Here is a 19112-nt window from a genome sequence, read left to right as displayed (position 1 = left end):
AGTTTGAGGCTGACTAATAAAGCCATGAAACTCATTTTGTAGGAAGTGAAAGATGATGACTGTGCCAGCATCCCCAGGAGGAGACTAATGCGTCGTCAAGGGCCCCTGAAAAACACTGACTCAGGAAAGGTTAGACGAACTGACTGTATCATCCACATAAGACCAAGGTGAGGATGGAAGGAAAGGACCAGAAAGTCAGATCCTTGAGATGCTTCCAGAAGCATTACAAGTAGTGAAACATTTGAGCAATGATTTTTTAATAAGACACCTCTGCATTATAAGAATTGTTCTGTCTCCCCAAATCTTTAGTAAAGTCTGCTACCTGTGCAAAGACCTTGGTGACTTTTTTCTATCTGAGAGCATAGGGAGTTGTGAAAATTAGTAAAAAGGCTGAATTTCCCATTGGGGTCAAGGCTTTAGAGAGCTCAGGGTGATGGATGTGGGAGTAAGTCCTAAGAGCCTCTGGTGGCTATGGGTTGCTAAGTCTCCAAAACCTTGCATAAATCTTGAGGAAGGCTTTAGACTTCCCATAATTTGTAGAATAAAAGGGCAATCTCATTTAGGTCTAGGGGTCAGGGTAACCCTAGTAACATCTGGGTTATGTATGCAATGTGAATTGAATTTGCATTGCATTTATGTTGATACTTCTGACTTTTACACAGGGATAGAGAAGAAAACATGGCTATCGACATGCTCAGCTCTGGTGTTTATCAATCTCCTCACACCACCTAAGCACCTGAGATGTGCAAGGTCTCATCCTAGATGCTCAGGGTGGTGCTTCTCTCTCTGGGGTAAAGGCCCAGCCAGCATCATCCCCAGCCCATGCAGACTGATGATTAGCCTACTGCTCAAGGCTTGCATGCACTTTGTACAACATGAGCCTCAATGCAAGACCTCAACAGAACCTCATCTGCTCTATTCCCTGTTGACCCAACAAACCCATGACTCATGCTTGGATATGGATGTCATGGCAATGGCACACTGCATGAAAACTAAGATCTTACACTCACTTGCTGTACTTACCTCATTCCAGATCCATAGGAGTTTGCCGATGGACAGAGATCTTCACTCTACTGTTTGCATGGCACTAGTCTAAGGCATACACATAAATATAAAATTACTGCTCCCATACAAATAAAACAAAATTCCTGCTTTTTTGTAAAAAAAAAAAAAAGAGCTTATGACCTTTCCATTAAAATAATACACATGGAAACATGCTCAGTATAAGAAAAGGCAACAATACAGGGCTGGTTAATTCCAAAATAGATTGGTAAATATATAAATTACAAGTTTTTAAAAAGAAGCAGTTTGGGAAAACCAGAAGATTGGGAAAGAAAGAAAGAAATCTACATTGCAGGGATAAAGGAGAACAGAGGTTTGTGAAGGGAGAAACCTTCAGTGGGGTCTTAAAGGCTGTTCAAGATGAGGAGAGCTGTAGAGAAATCAGGAACATATAAACAAGGCCTGGAGGTTTGAACTTTCCATGTGAGTTTAAGGAAGAGTAAGCAGATCCATTGGGCAGAAAAGTTGGTGCAGAAATGTAATGGGAAAGCAAGAAGCAAGGACAGGTTAGGGCCAGAATATGGAAGACATTAAATGCCATAAATAGATCTTAGTCTTCATCCTGCACATTTACAGACAACAGAAAACCAGAAAGAAATAAGGGCCGCATTTCATGATGACTCATTTAGTCCATAAATGACTCAATAAACACTGAAGGTAGAAGAGACTGTGCTGGACTCTAAGGGGCAGGCAGGATGCAGCGGAAGGAGGGACGTGAGTCCAGAGGCTGTAGCCCAAGGTTAAGGCATGATCCTCAGCCTGAACTAGGACAGTCATGAATAAGAAAAAAATGGAATAAACCCAAGGTATGAGCCCCCCAAAAAAGGGAGACATCTTTAATTACTATTTGCAACTGCAAATGAGAAGTACCTTCCTCAACACTCCACCAAATTTGCCAAATTTTCTGTCATCCTTCAGACCCAGCTCGGATGTCACCGCAAAACCTCCCACAAGAGGGATTAGTAACTTTCTTCTCTATACCCGCAGTGCCACTCTTCCCAACATAGTTTGAACTTCTCACTAACAAAATGACTGGATGAGAAGCAGATGACTCTGAAGGTTTCCAGGAAAGGTAACCTGACAAATGGAAACGTTGCTGCCATTTCTGGTCCAAGTTCTTATCAGACAGAACAGCTTCCTGGACCCATGTGTTTAGTGATCCTACTCGCCAGAACAGTAAAGCACATGCTAAATGAATGTCAGGCAATGAAAATGTATCCTTATATGCACATTTAACCTCGATTTATGTAAAAATATTTTTAATGTCCTCTATCTATTGCGACATTAGTCCATTTCCTCAGTGGAGAAATACCAGGAAAAGAGGAGTGACAAATTCAGTAGTTAAATAATGTGAATGAAGTACATTCATTCACAGACACTAGGTAAAGATGCTGTAGGTACTAAGAGTCAGAAGAGAACTAGAAGTGTAAATCATACCAAAACCATGGCCAATAAGGCGGATTTTCTTTGTAGATCATATTTTTCTATTTTCATTTGAGATAATAAATATGTAAAAGAGATAAACATGATTTGCATAAATTAAATGTTTTACTTAAATATACATAATGGCCCTAATTTTAAAGAATGCATATATGTATATATATGTGCATCTATAAACACATGTTATCATTAGTAACCATTATGTACCAGATAAGTTATCATTAGTAAATCTTAAGCTAACTCATTGGTTTTTTTAGATTAAGCATTAAATTACATTTAAGTCTTAAAGTTTTATATTAACATATAGCTGTATATTAACATAAAAAGAAATCTTTTTTTCCTGCAAAACGTAGTGATTCTCCCAGCCCTGGTGGGTGTGGAGGAGGGGTGTGCTGCAGGCTAGGGAAGCAGAGATGATGTCTCTCAGAGAGAATGGGGAGATGCCAAAATCCAAGGAGGCCAGCAGAGCTGGGAGCCCACTTTAGAAGTCAAGAATGGAATTCATATAGGTTAACCCAACCAAAGGGGACAAGGCTGGGATGAGCACAGGGGAACACTTTAGAAAGGGCCCCAAACCGAGTACCATTATGTACCAGATAAGTTATCATTAGTAAATCTTAAGCTAACTCATTGGTTTTTTTAGATTAAGCATTAAATTACATTTAAGTCTTAAAGTTTTATATTAACATATAGCTGTATATTAACATAAAAAGAAATCTTTTTTTCCTGCAAAACGTAGTGATTCTCCCAGCCCTGGTGGGTGTGGAGGAGGGGTGTGCTGCAGGCTAGGGAAGCAGAGATGATGTCTCTCAGAGAGAATGGGGAGATGCCAAAATCCAAGGAGGCCAGCAGAGCTGGGAGCCCACTTTAGAAGTCAAGAATGGAATTCATATAGGTTAACCCAACCAAAGGGGACAAGGCTGGGATGAGCACAGGGGAACACTTTAGAAAGGGCCCCAAACCGAGTAGGGCAAGTCTGGGTCCACCTTCTGGAGTTGTTAATAAGCACATGGCATGGCATGGCATAGCCAGGCATGGTATGGTACAGTGGTACATTCTGGTGTTGCACAGGTGATACAGTTTGGAGTGATAGGGTCACATGTGTGCAAGAATAGAGCCAGGTGCTTTACGTGCGTTATCTCACTAACCCCCATAACAACCTTGTGTGATAGCACTCAAGAAAGTGAGGCTCAGAGAGGTGATGTAGTTTGTCCAACATCACACAGCTAATAAATGATGAAGGCATAAAGTTGACTTCATTCTAAACCTAGGTTTACTGTTTCCATTACTTCCAAGTAAGACTTCCTGCTGGAGAATTCCAAGTGTGACTCTGAATGGAGAGAACGGACGTTGGAGATCGAGATCTAACAAGATCTGCTACCTCTCTTCCATGACCCAATTACATAGAGCACTCTCATGCCCAGTGCCAGCTCATTCACAGAATCAACCCCAGGCATGGAAAGCCCAGCCTCTGACCAGAGAATTCCATACTTTAATCTAACAAATATTCACATGCAGTATGCATTTGATCAGAGAATGGAGACAATGGATTTTAGACCATCCTCACTGAGGGCCAGGAGAGTGGGAAGTGTAAGAACCACAGCAGTGTTGTGCTATCACTATGACAGGATCAGGACCCAGCTTTGAACAATGTGGGCCCTTGTGCCCACTAGTGTACCCAGATTAATGGATTTAGGTTCTGAAAGGAATAATCCTTGATAAGGCAGTATTCTTAAGAGGGCATTGCTTATCTGCTCGGCATGGATCCTGGCAGACTCCTGGCAGAAACTGTCACTTGAGTGAAGGCTGACCAGATAGCCACCCTTAACAGTATCTGGAAATGTCCTGTTATGGATTGAATTATGTTCCCCCAAATTCATGTGTTGAAGTCCTAACCCCCAGAACCTCAGAATGTAATTGCATTTGGACACAGGGCCTTTAAAGGAGTAATTACATTAGAACAAGGTCATTGGAGTGGGTCCTAATCCAATCTAATTGGCTTTCTCATAAGAACTGGAGATGAGGACAGAGACACACACAGAGGGAAGACCTCATGAAGACACAGGGAGAAGGCAGCATCTACATGCCAAGGAGAGGGGCCTCAAGGGACCATCCCCCCTACAGCCTGATCATGGACTTCCAGCCCCCAGAGCTATGCGAAATAAATGTCTATTGTTTAAGCCGTCCAGTCTGTGGTATTCGTTACAGCAGTTATAACAAACTAATACAGGTTCTTTCACAAGAGAAATTACTACAAATGATTAAACCTATACAAGAAAGAATGAGAAAAACATTCAGTTGACTAAAGGGTTAACTGAAGCATAATTCTTCACATATGGAGGTACACTTTATAACCACTGGAGCTCTGTTGCTAATTTTTAAGTCTCCTCACTGGAGAGGACCTGGCTGGGGCAAATGCCTCTGTCTTGGTTTGGCTTGGATGCCCCAATCCTTTCCTTATGTCTGGCCCTTCTTTGATTCTGGATTTTTAATGCCCATCACAGAGACCCTTTTTCTCATTGTCTGCCATTCTTCAGAGCTCCGTTTCTAAGTGCAGAGCTTCCATCAATGCATTTCTAGACTCTGGTGAAGGCGGGTGCTGTACAGTGTTGAAATGCACAATGCTTTTCCTCTCTTTGAGACACTCGCTCCTTGGTGTTCCAAAAGCAGCTGCTCATTAGCTGGAAAATGGCTTCTTTCACTATTCCTGCTCTTTGCTTTGTCCTGTGATTTGGGGGGGTAGGGGTGGAGTATTGATATATGACCCAGGGTTTGGGAAGAAAGAAAGAAACTTGTTATTTGGACACTGTTGCCAACAAAACAACTTTCTGCCATTCCTCAGGTTTCCTTGACTCAATGCTTGTTGTTATGTGACAACATCACACCCCACCTCCTGTCCTTCCTCATCTTTGGTACCTAACTATTTTCTACCCGCTATGTGTAGGTTGTGGGAGCTTTGCCAGTCCTCATTGCTGGTTATTTCTGTATCACCACATTTGTCTGAGGGAAGAAAGAGAATTTAGTGAAAGAGGGCCAGAGGGACATGACACAGCCCAGTAACACCCAGAGTCCCTCAAGCCTCCCTGCAGAGCGTCAGCTCCTCAGCAGCCAGGGCAGCCCTACCCCAACCCGCAAAGCCTACACCTCTTTGCTCATCATTTAGGGGGAAAACTGGTTAAATAATTGGCTTAAAATTTGCAAAAAGAATAAGTTAGAAAGATAAATTTACTATAAAATAATGGAAATCAGGATGACATACATAATTACAGATAAAATCTAGGAAGTTTTAAAGGTAACAAAGCGTTATATGCTAAAGAACCACGTTAAAAGAGTGAAACGGGATGATTTCTTTCAGATACAATGTTTACTAAAAGAGCGCCCTAAAAGAGGAAAAGCCAGCCAATACAAGAGGGAGCGGTGGGAGCAACAGGGCCTGGGGCCAGAAGAACAGGTCCTGGGGCACCCTGAGTGGCTACCTGGGGTGACACAGGCCTAGGCTCAGGACCACTTCCCACAGGGCAGAAGGTGTCCACATGGTGCAGCTGCCCTGCAGGCCAGGAAGTCTGGTGAGCCCCATAGCTATGCCAGATGATTTCCCTGCAGCCCAGCTGGCATGTAAATCCAGCTCCCAGTTGGCAGCAGGCAGAGTAATTCCTCCTCAAACAGACAGGCCACCTGAAAGAAAGGGGTGGGGTGCTCAGGGCTGCTAACCAAGGAGAACAGAAGTCTGCTAATGAGGCCATTTCAAAACACACAAACCATCTTGGAGAGGGCTTAAAGGGGACTGTAATTCAAGGAACAAATCAGACTTCAGGGGGAAGGATATATAAAAATGGAGCTGGACGGGGTTCTGCTCCCAGCTCTGTCCCTTACCAGCCATGGTACTGTGGGCAGTTATTTACTGTGTGTCCTCGTGTCCCCAAAAGGAAATGAGGAGGATAAGCCATAAGAGCTCTACTGTCACTCTCAGCTCCTATGCTTCTCTTTGGGCCAAGTCCTCTCGCTTTCTCCACACTGGTTTGGGTAGGTGGACTGCTACCTTTGACTGCCCCACCCATGCACAGAACCGCCCTGCTTCCTACCCTTGGGCCAGATTCCAGCACAGAGCCAGGAGCCCAGGGTCAGACCCATCTTCTCAGAAAGGCAGGTTCACCACAAGCTGCCAGTACCAAGGAGTGAGGCCAGAAACTGGAAGCAACCGAGGTAAGATGTCTGGAAGGATGCAGCAGAAATGCCCATGCTCGCACTGTGAGGGCAAAGCAGAGCAGAACTTGGGTAGGATTCGGGAAGGAGCCGGCAGGGGCCCAAGTATGAGCAGGATGGGCCCAAGAATGGAGGCTCCAGGCAAAGCTGAGCTCTAGCACAGACAGTAACCAGGTGAGGGACAGTATGTTCTAGGTGGTTCTCTGAAGACAAAAACAGGCTGTCAGGGGCTCCTGCAGAAAGCATCAACCCCACCCTTGTGGCTGGGTGGCCACGCTCTGGCTTAGGTACACTTGGGTGTGCTTGTCCCCAAGATGCACCGCCCATGTCTCCCTTTGAGGAAGACTAGCTGCCTAGATGTGGGGATGTGTCAGCAGGGAACCCCCACCTGTCAGCTCTTTCAGGGTCTATCCCGAGACTGGATCAGGCTGGGTTCTAAGGCCCAGCTGCCTCAGCCCCGCACAGGACACTTCTGAGGGTTTTGTCACAGTCTGGCTGCTGCTTCTCCCTAATGCTGCTTCCTCCCCAGTCGCCATCTCTGAGCCTGCTTCCAGGGAACCCACTCTGCAACTCTGAATGGCTCCACTATGACCCACAGTCTCTAGCTTGGGGGCTGTATCTCCTGGGGCCTCCTCAAATAAGAGGTTTTAGATACAGTCGTACTTGAACCAGCTCATACCAGCTGGCGAGACTATGCATCTCCTTCCAGCTCCGTGTCAGTGATGGAGATTGGCATCTTGAAATCATCCATGGTGGAAATTGGCAAACACTGCAAATCAAGGCTTTCTTCCCCCCTGGAGAGCTGGTTGTTAATCACTTGCAAGCATACCACTCCTTACGGATACTGATAGGATAAGGGAATTCATAGACACCCACTTTGCTCTCTGGCATATCATGCAGACAATAGAAGTCAGGGGAAAAGAAGGAAAATTGAAGGAAATGCAGAATAAAATAGCAGATGAATTATTCCAAGAGCAGACATTCTGAAGGGAATCTTGGGCACCAAGGTTTCATGGGGGATCAAGTTGAGCTGGTTTAGCAGCACATGGAAACCCCAAACCTGGCATCTCCTATTACCTGGAAGGAGTCTGTTCAGGTTCCTGGTACCATGAATGCCACTGAGGAAGACTGCCTCTCTAATTCAGAGGACTGAAAACTTCAACACACACCTCAAAGGTAGTTCGTGGAATCACTTCCTTAGGAGCAGGCAAAGCTTCCGCCACCATTCTAAACACCCCATCTGCTGCCCTGGTCAATTGCTATGTGGCACCCCCATTCTGATAGTAAGAGGAACACTATCTCCTCCCCCTTTTCCCATCCCCAACAATATCAAGAGTCATCATGTGAGAACTTCCGCATACCTAAGAAGGTAGAGTCTCCAACTTGGCATCTCGTTTTTGAAATGTTGCTGACCTATAGTCCAAGATGAGAGCTGTGGAAGGTGCTAAATGCACTTTTTAGAAAGAAAGTAAAGTCTTCTAAAGCCTTATTGGTGGGGAATACACACTTATTTGACAAATGCGTAGTCGGTGCTCACTGCAAGACATTCTGCTGTCATATACAGTGAAGGGTAATGACACCTGCCCTATGAAGGGGTCTGTCTGGTTGGTCCAGAGGCATAGAAGACAAAAAATCTATGGGTCTTGGCAAAGAGTCAGGCTATATTTGTTGTCCTTCAAATAAGTATAGTGAGAAATTTTCCATTAGATGGGTACATTCACCTCTAAAAGAATGGCTTGTTGGGAAGTAATTCATCCATTTTCTAATAATGTTCAGATGTTGCTTGTAGTGGAAACACCATAGAAATTTATTAAGTGAATAAATGAGCCAATTTTGACTTTCAGATAACCAGAGATGATTAATTCTGCCTTAAGATATTGAAAGTAAACAAACAGTTAAAAGACAGCCAAAGGAGACCATATGTATGGGCTGAGAGCATGCACGTTGACTGAGAGAATGCACAAGTCAGGAAAAACAGGGAAGCTTGCCAGGGAACCAAATCAAAACTGGACAGGTGCTCCTGTCAGCTCAGCTGGGTCACTACAGGTGACAAATGTGGAAGTGTACTGATCCTGTTTCCAATTATGTTTCCTTAATAATGGGAAGGATAAGGGATCGAAACCTCCTTGAAAATGGCAAGATGCAAGTTCTAAACTAAGGTCTCCTGTAATGACATACTATAAAATTTTTCATAAAAACCTAAACAACAGCATCCTTACTTTTAGCTCTTCATACATCCAAGAAAGAACTCTTTAATCATTGAGTGAGGGGTAGACTTAGGAAGCCAAAAGGAAGCCATGGTGGGGAAAGCTGAGTAAGGAAGATGGTATTGTCAGTAAGGCCAAGGCTCCAAAAGTTGGCCACATTTTATTTCAGGGACTCTAACCTCTTCAGAAGAGTGTCCTCTTCCTGCGGACAAAAAGGCAGGGAAATTTTCTTGTGCTTTGAGAATTCTGCCAAGGGGCCCCACTGAAGGGGTGAATCCAGCCTCTCAGTCCTATCAGTTCTGATTTGGCTGCTCCACTTGGGTCTTGCCAAATGGTGAGTCATTCTACCCAGCAGGATGGCAGCCATCCTGATGTTTAAACCCTTATCAGAAAAACCTTTGCCCTACCCAAATTCTTCCTGAACTCCCTAATAGATGAGAAAACAAAAAAGAATCATATATCAACAAAACATTTTCTATATTCCCACTGAGAGGCAGGTCAGTTTGGAAATAAAGTGTAAGAGTGAGTGATGCAGCCTAAGAGAGACTACTGTGACTCACAGAATGCAAAACCACTCACCTCCCTCCTGGCTCAGGCCAAGGCCTCCAGGCATGACCGCCTGCTTTTCATCCGGTCCCTGCAGCCTCGTGGCACGTTGGTGGTAAAGAAGCGCCACAGTACAAAGGTTATACTGAGGAAGAAAAATTGTTCCAGTAAATCAAGTACTTCATCTCCACAGAGAAAACTGTAGAGCAGAGTCCCCGGAGTGGACACCGAGCCTTAGTGCGCTCTGAGATCCATCAGCAGGAGCCAAAGTGGAGCCTGGTGTTTGGAAGGAGGGAAGGGTACCCACAACCCTGAGTGTCCTCCATGCCAGCACTTTGACACCAGGCAACCAAGGCTGGCTCTTATTCTAAAAATTAGGGTGAAGAAGAAAAATACTTAGGTAAAATTATACATGATTAAGAAATAATACAAGGTAGAAGTTTAGAGAAGATTTTTCAAAGGGTAGAGAAAAAAAGTTTGAAAGGACTAAAACTTTTAAGTGGGGTAATTATTTTAAAAGATTGAGTGTGAAATAATGAGGTAAGATGGATGTTTAAGAGGGAAGATTAGAAGTCAGTGAGATTTAGATGTTCAAAAAAAATAAGCACTCAAAGTAAAAAATCATTGAGACCGTAAGTTTACAATGTAAAGGCAGACAGTATTGAGAATAAAAAAAGAATAAAAATAAAAAAGCTACAAAAGTAAAGATTTCTGGAAAATGTTCTTAAGCGCAATAAAAGCAAAAGGATTGCAAAATAGAAAAATGGCAGAAGGGGGAAAGGAAAATATACAAGAGGAACTATTTAGACATAAATCAAGGTAATAAAACAAGCTGGTACATTAGCAAGTTAACAAGCTAATTGGAATAAGTAGCGAGCCACAATTGTTCCCTTGATTATTTCTACCTTGATTTCCCTTTAATCTAACAGCTGTTTTTATGGTTTACAAATACATGAGTTTATCTTTTGTCATATCCACTTTTTTACTATAGATTTCTAATTTAATTGTTTGATAGAGAATATGATTGTGTTATTAATAGAGTCAATTTTTATAAGTGTTCACAGTTGTGCTTGAAGATATGTATAATTTCTCTGTTAGTTATAGGAACCCTGGACCTATTATTTAATTAAACCATTTTTTTTATTGTGCTGTTGAAAACTTTTCCATCTTTATTTCTATCAGTTTAATCTTTAAATTTCCTTATGAGTTTTCCTTGTAATTCTGTTGGTTTTGCTTTATATTGAGGGTGTATTGTTAATGACATATAAAGTTATGATTGTTACTTCTTATCGCAGAATTGTTCATTTCTTATTATGAATGTTCCTTTTTATCCCTATTAATGTATCTTGGCCCTAAAATTTGTATGCTAATTTGATTTTTCCAATTAACTTTTCCAATTTAGCTTTTTACTCTTCTGTGTCATTTCTTAAATATGTTCCTTGTGAATAGCACAAAGCTGTCTTTTTAAAGGCCTTCAGCTTCTTATATTTAATGTGCTTCTGATTCATTTGGACATATTTCTATCATCTTATTCTTGAGGTTTTGGTTTACTATGTTTTTTCCTTTATTTCTTCTTTTCTCCTTTCCTAACTTCTGTTAAATATCTAAGTTTTCTTTATTTCTTCTTATTGCCTTTGCTGATTTGGAAGGATATTTTGTGTTCTATTCTTTTAATTTTACTCTTCAATTTTTAACAATTACAATTAACCATAAAAAGAAAGTTAAATTTATTCAGTCTGTTTATTCTCCTTTCTTCTCCTGACAAGAAACTCAGCATTCTTCAATTACCCTCTGAACATCCCCTGATTGAGAATATTGTTAAGAACTTGAGTTGTGCTTCTTTTTAAACATACACACAAAAATTAGATTTTTTATTGATTTTTTTCTGTTTCTCAGGTCCTCCTTCTTCCCTCTTAGTTCACTTTTCCTCTGTTTGAAATACATCTTTGTTAGTTCTTTCAAGTAATAATCTGTAGGTGGTGAACTCACTTTATTTATTTGCTTTTCCCTCTTTCATAAGTAATAGTTTAGACAGGTAGAGAATTCTAGGTTATCAACTACTTTCCATCAGTGCTCTGAAGATATTACTCCAGTGTCTCCTGACATCTATTATTGTTAAGTAGGTGTCTGATGTAATTATTTTTTATAGGTTTTATTTTTATAGGTTTACTGTTTATTTTTCCAGATAGCCTTTACTATCTTAACCTTATTCTTGATATTCAGTGTTTCACTACAATGCATCTAGGTGTGGAATTACTGTTATTGATTCAGTACATACTTTTAATCTGAGAAGAAATGGCTTTCCCAATTCTGAAAAAGTTATCAATATGCTTTCAAGTTTTACTTTCCACCATTAGCCAATTCTTTTCTTCTCTAACTCCATTTATATAATTATTAGAACCCCATTGAGCACCCTTCTGTGACTCTTAATTTCTTTTTAATATTTTGTTTCTTTTTCCCTATAGACTACATTTGGTGATATTTCCAATTCATCAGTTTTCTTTTCTCACCTGTGTATGGTGTAGAATTTACTCCAGCTATTGAATTTTTTATAAAGTTACCATTGATATACAATCTTATGAAAGTTTCACATGAGCAACATTGTGGTTGCTGCATTCACTGATATTATCAAGTCCCTCACACACACCATTGCAGTCATTGTCCATCAGCGTACTATGATGCTAGAGTCACTACTTATCTCCTGTGCTATACTGCCTCCCTCATGACCTCCCTACATTATCTATGTTAATCATAATGTCCCTTAATCCCCTTCTCCCTCCCTCCCCACCCAATCTCCCCACTCCCTTCCCTTTGGTAACCACTGGTCCCTTCTTGGACTCTGTGAGTCTGCTGCTGTTTTGTTCATTCAGTTTTGCTTTGCTGTTATACTCCACAAATGAGTGAAATTATTTGGTACTTGTATTTCTCCACCTGGCTTATTTCACTGAGCATAATACCCTCTAGCTCCATCCATGTTGCTGCAAATGGTAGGATTTGTTTTCTTCTTATGGCTGAATAATATTCCATTGTGTATATGTACTACATTTTCTTTATCCATCACCTACTGATGAACACTTAAGTTGCTTCCATATCTTGACTTTTGTAAACAGTGTTGTGATAAACATAGGGGTGCATATGTCTTTTTGAATCTGGAATCTTGTTTTCTTTGGGTAAATTCCTCAGAGTGGAATTCCTGGGTCAAATGGTATTTCTATTTTTAGTTTTTTGAGGAACCCCCATATAGCTTTCCACAATGGTTGAACTAATTTACATTCCCACCAACAGTGTAGGAGGGTTCCCCTTTCTCTGTATCCTCTCCAGCATTTGTTGTTCCTTGTCTTTTTGATGTTGGCCATCCTAACTGCTGTGAGGTGATATCTCATTGTGGTTTTAATTTGCATTTCCCTGATGATTAGCAATGTGGAGCATCTTTTCATGTGTCTGTTGCCCACCTGAAATTTCTTCTTTGGAGAATTGTCTCTTCATATCCTCCACCCACTTTTTAATCAGGTATTTGCTTTTTGGGTGTTAAGGAATGTGAGTTCTTTATATATTTTGGATGTTAACCCCTTATCAGTTATGTCATTTATGAATATATTCTCCCATACTCTATGATGCCTTTTTGTTCTACTGATGGTATCCTTTGCTGTACAGAAGCTTTTTAGTTTGATGTAGTCCCATTTGTTCATTTTTGCTCTTGTTTCCCTTGCCCAAGGAGATGTGTTCAGGAAAAAGTTGTGCATGTGTATATGCAAGAGAGTTTGGCCTATGTTTACTCCTAAGAGTTTTATGGTTTCATGACTTACATTCAGGTCTTTGATTCATTTCAAGTTTACTTTTGTGTATGGAGTTAGACAATAATCCAGTTTCATTCTCTCACATGTAGCCATTCAATTTTGCTAACACCAGTTGTTGAAGAGGCTGTTGTTTCCCCATTGTACATCCATGGCTCCTTATCATATATTAATTGGCCTTATATGTGTGGGTACTCCAGCTATTGAGTTTTTAATTTTCATTTATTATTGTTTTCATTTCTAGGTTTTTTTATTGGTTTATTTTTTCAAATTACCTACTGATGCTTTGTTTCTACCTGATTTTCATTATGTCTTATTCATCTTTTAAATAAGTTTTCTTTCTTTGATCTCTTTGAGGATCCAAAGATGTAATGGCTCAATACCTATAACAGTCTTCTGTGGGTGAACAGGCTGGCAAGCCATCTCCCCTCCAAAAGGTCATTGAAGGACCCAGGTTCATGGAGGCTCTGACCTTTTCCACATGTGCTTTCAAGGTTACAATGAATGTCTCTACCTCAGTCAGCTTGTAAATGGAGAAAAAATTAGGAGAGTGAATGTAGGAAGTCTTTTTTTTTGGTATCATTAATCTACAATTACATGAAGAACATTATGTTTACTAGACTCCCCCCTTCACCAAGTCCCCCCCACAAACCCCATTACAGTCACTGTCCATCAGCATAGAAAGATGCTGTAAAATCACTACTTACGAGGAGGCAGAGCCAACATGGCGGCGTGAGTAGGATAGTGGGAATCTCCTCCCAAAAACATATATACTTTTGAAAATACAACAAACACAACTAGCCCTAAAAGAGAGACCAGAAGACGCAGGACAGTGGCCAGACTGCAGCTACACCAGCGAGAACCCAGCAACTGGTGAAAGGGGTAAGATACAAGCCCCGGCCTGGCGGGACCCGAGCACACCTCCCACCAGCTCCCGGTGGGAGAAAAATAGGCAGAGCGGGAGGGAGACGCAGCCCAGGACTGCCGAACACCCAGCCCCAGCCACCTGCACCAGAGCACAGACACAGTGCGTGGGCGGGAGGCCCTGGATACTGGGGGAACAGGGCAGCAAGACCTCTGAGCGGGTGCTGAAGCTGATGCCCCTGTGACAAAGAAAAGCGGGGGCTTTTTGAAAGTCTTAAAGGGACAGGGACTTAACAGCTTGACGGAAACAACCCAGGTCACAGTACAGCAGCTGGAAATTACAGGGAAAACCGGGTGCACTAACCCCCTGGGCAACAGCTCTGAGACCCCTCACGGAGGCAAACAGTCAAGCACCCCCCCCGTCATTTACCCCTCCGGGCGCTGCGAAAGCAGAGAAGCAGCCTGAGACAAACTCCACCCACAGAAAGGGAAATTCCTCCCTCCCGACCAGGCAAGACACAAAAACCCAGTCTACACGCAATTACACAACACAAGCCACTAGGGGTCGCAGTTGTCCCAGTAAAGAAAGGCCATTAGCAAGTGAAAATTTTGGCCCTCCCAGCTGACAGTCAATAGCACCTGTCAACATGAAAAGGCAAAAAAATATGATCCAGACAAGACTAACCCAGACAGCTTCGGCAGCTGCTACATCTTCCCCTGAGAAGGAACCTGGGGAGATAGATTTAACCAGTCTTCCTGAAAAAGAATTCCAAACAAAAGTCATAACCATGCTGATGGACTTGCAGAGAAATATGCAAGAACTAAGGAAGGAGAATACAGAAATAAAACAAGCTCTGGAAGGACTTCAAAACAGAATGGACAAGATTCAAGAGACCATTAATGGACTAGAAAACAGAGAACAGGAATGCAGAGAAGCTGATGCAGAGAGAGATAAAAGGATCTCCAGGAATGAAAGAATTTTAAGAGAGCTAAGTGACCAATCTAAAAGGAACAATATACGAATTATAGGTATACCAGAAGAAGCAGAGAGAGAAAAAGGGATAGAAAATGTCTTTGAAGAAATAATTGCCGAAAACTTCCCCAAAGTAGGGGAAGAAATGGCCTCTCAGACCACAGAGGTACACAGAACTCCCATGACAAGGGATCCAAGGGGGACAACACCAAGACACATAATAATTAGAATGGCAAAGATCAAAGACAAGGACAAAGTATTGAAGGCAGCCAGAGAGAAAAAAAAGGTTACCTACAAAGGAAAACCCATCAGGCTATCATCAGACTTGTCAACAGAAACCCTACAGGCCAGAAGAGAATGGCATGATATACGTAATGCAATGAAACAGAAGAGCCTCGAACCAAGACTACTGTATCCAGCACGAATATCCTTTAAATATGAAGGAGGGATTAAACAATTCCCAGACAAGCAAAAGTTGAGGGAATTTGCCTCCCATAAACCACCTCTACAGGGCATCCTACAGGGACTGCTCTAGATGGGAGCACTCCTAAAAAGAGCACAGAACAAAGCACCCAACATATGAAGAAGGGAGGAGGAGGAATAAGAAGGGAGAGAAATAAAGAATCATCAGACTGCATTTATAATAGCTCAACAAGCAAGTTAAGTTAGACACTAAGATAGTAAAGAAGCTAACCCTAAACCTTTGGTAACCACAAACTTAAAGCCTGCAATGGTAATAAATTCATACCTTTCAATAATCACCCTAAATGTAAATGGACTGAATGCACCAATCAAAAGACACAGAGTAATAGAATGGATAAAAAAAGCAAGATCCATCCATATGCTGCTTACAAGAGACTCACCTCAAACCGAAAGACACGCACAGACTTAAAGTCAAGAGATGGAAAAAGATATTTCAAGCAAACAACAGAGAGAAGAAAGCATGTGTTGCAATTCTGGTATCAGACAAAATAGACTTTTAAATAAAGAAAGCAACAAAAGACAAAGAAGGACATTACATAATGATAAAGGGCTCAGTCCATCAAGAGGATATAACCATTATAAATATATATGCACCCAATACAAGAGCACCAACATACCTGAAACAAATATTAACAGAACTAAAGGAGAAAATAGAATGCAATGCATTCATTCTAGGAGAATTCAACACACCACTCACTCCAAAGGACAGATCCACCAGACAGAAAATAAGTAAGGACACAGAGGCACTGAACAACACACTAGAACAGATGGACCTAATAGACATATACAGAACTCTACATCCAAAAGCAACAGGATACACATTCTTCTCAAGTGCACATGGAACAATCTCCAGAATAGACCACATACTAGCCCACAAAAAGAACCTCAGTAAATTCCAAAAGATTGAAATCCTACCAACCAACTTTTCAGACCACAAAGGCATAAAACTAGAAATAAACTGTTCAAAGAAAGCAAAAAGGCTCACAAACACATGGAGGCTAAACAACACGCTTCTAAATTATCAATGGATCAATGACCAAATCAAAATGGAGATCCAGCAATATATGGAAACAAACGACAACATCAACACAAAGCCCCAACTTCTGTGGGAATCAGCAAAAGCAGTCTTAAGAGGAAAGTATATAGCAATCCAAGCATATTTAAAAAAGGAAGAACAAGCCCAAATGAACGGTCTAATGTCACAATTATCAAAATTGGAAAAAGAAGAAGAAATGAGGCCTAAGGTCAGCAGAAGGAGGGACATAATAAAGAGAAGAGAAGAAATAAATAAAATTGAGAAGAATAAAACAATAGCAAAAATCAATGAAACCAAGAGCTGGTTCTTCGAGAAAATAAACAAAATAGATCAGCCTCTAGCCAGACTTATTAAGAGGAAAGGAGAGTCAACACAAATCAACAGTATCAGAAACGAGAAAGTAAAAATCACGACAGACCCTGCAGAAATACAAAGAATTATTAGAGAATACTATGAAAACCTATATGCTAACAAGCTGGGAAACCTAGGAGGAATGGACAACTTCCTAGAAAAATACAAACTTCCAAGACTGACCCAAAAAGAAACAGAAAATCTAAACAGACCAATAACCAGCAACGAAATTGAAGCAGTAATCAAAAAACTACCAAAGAACAAAACCCCCGGGAGAGATGGATTTACCTCGGAATTTTATCAGACATACAGGGAAGACATAATACCCATTCTCCTTAAAGTTTTCCAAAAAATAGAGGAGGAGGGGATACTCCCAAACTCATTCTATGAAGCTAACATCACCCTAATACCAAAACCAGGCAAAGACACCACCAAAAAAGAAAACTACAGAACAATATCCCTGATGAATGTAGATGCAAAAATACTCAACAAAATATTAGCAAACCGAATTCAAAAATAGATCAAAAGGATCGTACACCATGACCAAGTGGGATTCATCCCAGGGATGTAAGGATGGCACAACATTCGAAAGTCGATCAACATCATCCAGCACATCAACAAAAAGAAAGACAAAAATCACATGATCATCTCCATAGATGATGAAAAGCATTTGAAAAAGTTCAACATCCATTCATGATAAAAACTCTCAGCAAAATGGGAATAGAGGTCAAGTACCTCAACAAAATAAAGGCCATCTATGAAAAACCAACAGCCAACATTATATTGAACAGCGAGAAGCTGAAAGCATTTCCTCTGAGATCGGGAACTAGACAGGGATGCCCACTCTCTCCACTGTTATTTAACATAGTACTGGAGGACCTAGCCACGGCAATCAGACAAAATAAAGAAATACAAGGAATCCAGATTGGCAAAGAAGAAGTTAAACTGTCACTATTTGCAGATGACATGATACTGTACATAAAAAACCCTAAAGACTCCACCCCAAAACTACTAGAACTGATATCGGAATACAGCAAAGTTGCAGGATACAAAATCAACACACAGAAATCTGTAGCTTTCCTATACACTAACAATGAACCAACAGAAAGAGAAATCAGGAAAACAACTCCATTCACAATTGCATCAAAAAAAATAAAATACTTAGGAAAAAACCTAACAAAACAAGTGAAAGACTTATACTCTGAAAACTACAAGTCACTGTTAAAAGAAATTAAAGGGGACACTAACAGATGAAAACGCATCGTATGCTCATGGCTAGGAAGAATTAATATCGTCAAAATGGCCATCCTGCCCAAAGCAATATACAGATTTGATGCAATCCCTATGAAACTAACAGCAACATTCTTCAATGAACTGGAACAAATGATTCAAAAATTCATATGGAAACACCAAAGACCCCGAATAGCCAAAGCAATCCTGAGAAAGAAGAATAAAGTAGGGGGGATCTCACTCCCCAACTTCAAGCTCTATTATAAAGCCATAGTAATCAAGACCATTTGGTACTGGCACAAGAACAGAGCCACAGACCAATGGAACAGACTAGACAATCCAGACATTAACCCAGACATATATGGTCAATTAATATTTGATAAAGGAGCCATGGACATACAATGGCGAAATGACAGTCTCTTCAACAGATGGTGTTGGCAAAACTGGACAGCTACATGTAGGAGAATGAAACTGGACCATTGTCTAACCCCATATATAAAAGTAAACTCAAAATGGATCAAAGACCTGAATGTAAGTCACGAAACCATTAAACTCTTGGAAAAAAACATAGGCACAAACCTCTTAGACATAAACATGAGTGACTTCTTCTTGAACATATCTCCCCGGGCAAGGAAAAAAACAGCAAAAATGAACAAGTGTGACTATATTAAGCTGAAAAGCTTCTGTACAGCAAAAGACACCATCAATAGAACAAAAAGGAACCCTACAGTATGGGAGAATATCTTTGAAAATGACACATCCGATAAAGGCTTAACGTCCAGAATATATAAAGAGCTCACACACCTGAACAAACAAAAAACAAATAACCCAATTAATAAATGGGCAGAGCAACTGAACAGACGGTTCTCCAAAAAAGAAATACAGATGGCCAACAGACACATGAAAAGATGCTCCACATCGCT

General features: G+C 41.0%; 1 long non-coding RNA gene across 1 annotated transcript in view; it reads left to right on the top strand.

Annotated features, from left to right (window-relative positions):
- Positions 1-12300: 12300 nt before the first annotated feature.
- The window catches only part of LOC130681289 (uncharacterized), a 92134-nt gene continuing 85322 nt past the window's right edge, over positions 12301-19112 (top strand). The window contains exon 1 of the long non-coding RNA XR_008994331.1: positions 12301-12445. This is a non-coding gene — a long non-coding RNA (uncharacterized LOC130681289). The remainder of the gene's footprint in view (positions 12446-19112) is intronic.

This window comes from Manis pentadactyla, chromosome 16, assembly GCF_030020395.1.
Source record: "Manis pentadactyla isolate mManPen7 chromosome 16, mManPen7.hap1, whole genome shotgun sequence".
NCBI classification, from domain to species: Eukaryota; Metazoa; Chordata; class Mammalia; order Pholidota; family Manidae; genus Manis; species Manis pentadactyla.
The sequence above is the reverse complement of the archived record's forward strand: the minus strand, read 5'-3'. Positions and strand labels throughout refer to the sequence as shown.